General features: G+C 30.0%; 1 long non-coding RNA gene across 1 annotated transcript; it reads left to right on the plus strand.

The window, feature by feature from the left end:
* The first annotated feature begins 280 nt into the window (after nucleotides 1-280).
* LOC143607096 (uncharacterized) lies at nucleotides 281-1,622 on the plus strand. The gene is made up of 4 exons (XR_013148879.1): nucleotides 281-430; nucleotides 511-578; nucleotides 670-737; nucleotides 1,185-1,622. It is a non-coding gene; the product is annotated as an uncharacterized LOC143607096 (long non-coding RNA).
* The last annotated feature ends 4,799 nt before the right edge of the window (nucleotides 1,623-6,421 follow it).

Raw genomic sequence — 6,421 nt, forward strand, 5'->3', positions numbered from 1 at the left:
ATGTGAATCATAACAATACTATAGTTCAATATTGAAAACAAATCTAAACACTACAAAGACAACTTAATTTATAACTACAGTAGTTTAATAAAGCGATTGGGATGAAGCTAAGGTATCAATTGTGATTTGTAAATTGTAGGTGAGTTTGGGCTATGGCATAAATCCTCATTAATATAACTAGTGCATGTGTTGGTAATCGGGTTATTCGGGTTAAGAAACGACTCACCACAAATAAATGGCAATGACACCGCGAACACTATAACTTTGTGTTCATAAAAGGCCAACCGATTTACTCTAATATATATTTTTTAATTTAGTTTGATTTGTTTATATTATAACAATTTGTTTGCTATTTTAGACTCATCAAGTGGGTCGTATCTCCCCACCATTTCACGATGAGAATTTCGCGAGCGGTTCATTTTATCAACCGGTAGCCGGACCATTTACTCTCTTTTTTTTGTTCATTTAGTTTGATTTGTTAGTGTTTTAAGAGTTTGTTTGTTAATATAGGTTGTGAAGAAAATTACCAACTTGAAGTGTTAAAATCAAATCTTTTTGAAGATGGTTATTTAGATGCGGTTAGTTTTCAAAAACTTATTTATATAACAATATGTATGTACACACACATATTTTTTACTCAAGTACTAATGTTTTGATAATCATATATAGTTAATATCTATGGATCAACTACAAACTGGTACAAATGCTTGAGGGATGGACTGTTGAGGCGCCTCAAGGTTAGCCCAAATTATATCATTTTAATGTTTGCTTATATCTAGTTGCCCAAACCTAAAAGATAACTTGTTGTTTGACTAAAATTGTCATACTTTGCTTAGTTAATGACCCATTAACAAACTTTGCCTTGAAATGATCTTTTGTGCTACAACTCACAAGTCAGACTGTAAAATATATGTTATGTGCTCAATTTTAGAATAACCTTGAAAGCTTGTGACCAAAAATTGCCTATTACCATAAATACCCTTGATAAGCAAACAACCGATCTGTTTGCAAATAAATCTTAATCTGAAGTTGACAGGTTTATTCATTTATGTTCATTCATTAATGCTAGCGAACCGTTTGTTTATTTTGTTAGTGAACGAACATAAACGAACGCTTTCATTTTGTAATCGAAAACACTTACAAAATTTTAAGCTTCATTTTACTAATGTAATATGTTTTGTTAGGTGATTTCTATGGTTTGAGTTGCGATAATGAAGACTCCGGTTCAAGTTGCAAGAATGAAGACATCGGTTCGAGTTGTTAGAATGAAGATGTCGTTTTTGAAAGTTATTGTGTATTACTTTTATTTTTAAACCTATATGTATTTGTGACAATGAAACTTTTCTGTATATTATCATCTTTTGGTTTTCTGGAAACATGGAATTCATATTATATTATATATAATATTAATTTTGTTCTGGAAATAAAAAAAATAAAATAAAAAGAACCAAATAGTGCGGTTACACAAACAGCATCATTTGGATACGCATAGCAGGAGGTTCATATGTAGAGGTTCAAAATAAGCAGTTTGCAGTTCATATTTGGATGTAACAGAAGGTGCGGTTCTCATTTAAATGAGCAGAAGATGCGGTTTGAAGAAGGTGCGGTTCGATTTTAACAGATGGTGCCGTGCGATGGTATAAGGTGCGGTCCTTGACCCGCACCTTGTGGGAAAATTGACCGCATCTTCTGGCATCTTCTGTACTAGTCGTAGTTTCTAAAACTTAGTTTTCTAGTAGTGTCAATCTTGATCTTAAATATAAGTAAACCTGCATGTCGTTCTGTAAAGGAACCAGACTTTTGCTAAAATGTATGAGGGGATGTTTGTTTATCTAATAAAAGAACACGCACGAGTATTTTATTTATTTATTAATTTACTTACATTTAATCAAATGAAATAACATAAACACATATCCCAATGTTTGTTCGGTTTATCGTATTAGCAAACAGATATAAACAAGCACAAGCCGGTTCATTAAGGGACCTAAACTTTAAATCTTAAACCTTAAATCCTCTGGGTTAAACTAGACATTTCTTTTGTATTTAATGTAAAAGTCAACCTATGAAAACTACTATTCAAGAATATTGGCATATTACTATTGCAATGCACTTCTTTCAACACGTACCAGTAACACTAGTGCATATCATGGTTGAAAATATTGTATCCACTAGCTAAGGGTTGAAACTTGAAAGGAGGGTAGACACGTGAAATCCACTAGACAGTATGCACGTGCATATCTAAAACGTTTTTTGTGTTTCTATATATGTGGTATATATATATAGCCCAGTTAACAAATTATATGTGTGTATACATGTAACTAATGTACCACGCGCGCCGTTTTTCCTTCCATGTAGAATGGGTTTATTAGGAGACACTCAAGGAAGCTTTCAATGCTTGATGCGGTATTCGACTATGATTATGCAGGAGCAAATCCTAAGCATGACAGAAAGGGGAGGGGTGGTGGTGGTGGAAGAAACCTGTGACAGTTGAGTTTATAAGCTCAGGGGTATATCACAAAGGGCGTTTTGATTCTCGATCATATAATATTTGTTTGTGTTAACTTCTATATGTATTAGTATTTTGGATTTGGATGTCTTTTGTGGGCAGCTACTTTACTCTGGCTACAACTTTAAGATAGAATAAATAAAAGTTTGATTAGTTCTTTAAAACCATATATTTCTTTTCCTTTCTAATGTGATTTTGATCGAGGGACTTTTGGAGTTCTAAGATGTAAATCCAAGGTGATCATAGGACCAATTACACTAGTTTTACAATGGAAAAACTTACTACTTTCACAAATATATTTTGTTTTTCTTAAAACTACACTTATTAATAAATGTGATATATACATAAAGGTAAAGAAGATTAATTATGAGTTGTTTAGCATATGCATCAACAGTTCTTGTACATGAAAAGAACAATAACAATTATTTGGCTAATTAAACCCAAGACAGGACACAATAACAAATACAAAAGATAACTAAAATTAAACATTTGGATGTCACACACCCAATTAAGTACTGAAACGTCGTCGAATTGAAGGGGGGTTGAACAAAAGTTTCCCATAAGCAACCACCATAAGTAACCGCACATGTTAGAGAGGTTTTAAACGAATGCTGGTGGTATTTTTTAAATCCCTTGCCTATGTAATTCTCCCAACACTACCAAGTGCAAGTGGTTTTAGTCCAAGTGGAAGAGGCTGTCATGGCTTTTTAAGAAAATAAAACTATAGAACAAGCATTGGGCACCGGTCGTCGGGAATATTTGTCGGAAAATCGGGCAGCCACCAGGAAACATTGTTGTCAGTTTTTGTACACGCAGCATTTGGTTACTAATGTAGAATAAGCGGGCGAGAAGATGGGTTTTGAAGTGGACATTATTGAACCAGTGGATTTTGTATAGACACTTTTTAAATAATATTGGTCGAAGTTGAAAATTTGGTCATTTTCCCGAGTTTTAATTGGGTCATATTCTACCAAAACGTCATGTCTTCTTACAAAAAAAATATAAATATATATATTATTGTTAGTGTTATTATTTTGATTGTGTTTTTTAATGAGGCGGATCTAGCATGGGTTGAGAAGTAGCGCCCACTACGTCTCAACTTTCTTGTCAAATACATATTTAATGCAATTTTTTTCTTCATCTTATAAATAAGGTCCCCTTGAAAAAAAATTAACACGCGTTATCCCTTAACTTTTTTTTTCTAGATCTGTCACATGGTGTTAATATAATGATTACTGCGTTGACATTTTGTGGTGCACATGATAAAGAACAAACCGATAGTGAGGAGCATGACAATGAAATTTAGACTACTGGCTCTAGTTTCGTTTAGATCCCACAATAATGTGGATAAAGAAAGCGACATAGAACCAAAGCAACACGGTTAGGGTTACAAGGAGAAGCCATTTATATAGACACAATGGACTATATTGCATGTTCGTTAAAAGGATTAAAAAAAATTAGAAATTTTTGAGAAATACTATGTATAGGTGGCACCACCGCCATAAAATGTTTGTTTTTATAGTATGCATATGATTTAAACCCGAGCTACCCTAATAAATTTTAACTGACCCTCATGAGAAACTGAAATTGGACCCAAGAAATTTTGATGTTAACCCTCAAGAAAAATTTATTGAGTAATTAAAATTATACAAATCTTAAATCTTAAATCTTAAATATATATAAACGGAATTTTTAAAAGCTTCTGATTGATTCTTTTATTCTCTTAAGTCATTAGATTGTTTTTATCTGTAAATGGAGGTTTACCACGCATTTAATTCGAATTTATGAGTATGGGTCTCACCAAACTCAGATAACCATTAAACGGGTTATAACATCTCATTAAACTAAAAATTAATCTCACCAAATATTTGATATGAAAGTCCTATAAAATAGGGATATAATAAAAATTAATATCCGATCTTCTTTTAAATAATATAATATTTATAATTAAGAAACAATTTTATAGTAAAAAAAATAAGGGAATTATGGGTCTTACCAAACCCATATAATTTTTAAACCGGCTTATAACATCTCATTTATATATGAAACTCTTCATTATCAAACTCAAAGTATATTATTAACTTAATTATAATAAATAAAATTAAAATTCAAAAAGAAATATATAAATATTAGAAACGAATAACTTAAAACAATTCCCGTAATACAAGGAAAAAAAAGCTTGTATAAATATATAAACATATTATAACTCATTAATCATTAAACACAAATATTGAACAACCATTTTAAATAATTGGCCTCAAACGCCGTTTAGCACGCCCGGTTTCAAAAAATTAAAATCTAAACTAAACATTAAAAGGTCAAACAAATTACCAATCTTAGGATCATAGAGAAGGTTTCATAAAGTATGTCCATTTATATATTTAATAAACGACCTTTTTTTCAAACGGTTTTTGTTTGTTTAAGTTTAAATTTGTAAATATAGGTTGACTGAACATTTAATGGTTGACTAAAATTTATATGTACTAGAATATATATACATATCATAAGAATTCTTTACCTTGTTCTATATAAAAACACAAGATATATGAAAAATATGTATTGTGTGAATAAGGAACTGCATAAATATACAAATCATTAAATTGCTAAAATAATAGTCATACTAAAAAAAGGAACACAAAATCAATTATATATAATTAACTGTGGTTAAATAGATTTTTAAATCATTTGAAAGAAAATAGTTGGTAACTCTAGAAAATATTAATTAACTAGGTTAGATCCCGTGTTATACACGGACGAAATTATATAAAACTTCATACATATATACAAATAAATATGTGTGTGTTATATACTTTTAATGAATTGTAAATGTCAGGTAATTTATCATTATTATTATTATTATTATTATAAGATATCACATTATGGTTTTAATTAAAAGAATCCAACTTAGAAAGACAAATTGAAAAAAAAAATAAAAATTTAAAACATAATTCTAAGTCATGCCAAATATTTCTAACTTATACCATGAAACAAAAAGGACATATTAATAAGACTTCATCATCTGCTGAAGTCGTATGTTATAAACTATTAACCGTAAACATGTAGATATAACATATGTGTGTTATAAAAACTGCTTCTATTAAAATAATAAAACATATAAGCACACAACATAAAGAATACTACAAATATGAATATAACAATAAGATCCAAATCTCGTGATGTAAACCATCATTTCAATCCAAACATTCATACATCCAATTCAAACATTTATAACTAATTTCCCAAAATTAAAAAAATAATTAAATAACAAAGTTTCAAAATTATTAAAAATAACAATGAAAATAATTACTTGTCTTTATTACTCAATAAATGATTATTATAACCATTTATTTTGAAACTTTTTTCAACTTAGCAGTTCATGTTTAAAATTAATGTTCAAATTAACATGTGAAATTATATAAATTTAGAATTGATGAGTTTGAGCCTATGTGAACATGTTAGTTGAATGTCATATGAAACATTGTATTGCTTTAATAGTATAGTAAAACTAGGTAATGATTCTAGAAAATGTTAATTAGTGAATTATGTGGTTGTTATATAAATGAGGGGTGAGTTAACGTACAATAATGGCTTCTCGTACATTAGATACGCGACATTCCAGAGCGTTTGATTAATAAACGTGCGGTGGCAATTTCGTAAATAACTCAACAGTAGTTCGCGATCAAAATTCGTCGATTACAATCAACTCTGATCCAAATTCGGAACTCGTCGCTCAATCTAATCCAATTTCTAAACTCTAATCATAGCTTCAAGTATGAAATCTCTAAAGTGAAAAACCAAATCAAAATTGAACGGCGTTTGTGACATTTGTCAAATTCGGGTCTCGAGTTGTATCCATATTGTAAACTTTTATTTTGTAAAACCGACTCAAACTTTTTTAGAACCTTAATTAATTAT

Source organism: Bidens hawaiensis, unplaced genomic scaffold, assembly GCF_021521415.1.
Source record: "Bidens hawaiensis isolate Kalapana, Puna unplaced genomic scaffold, B.hawaiensis_p1.1 tig00079407_1, whole genome shotgun sequence".
NCBI classification, from domain to species: Eukaryota; Viridiplantae; Streptophyta; class Magnoliopsida; order Asterales; family Asteraceae; genus Bidens; species Bidens hawaiensis.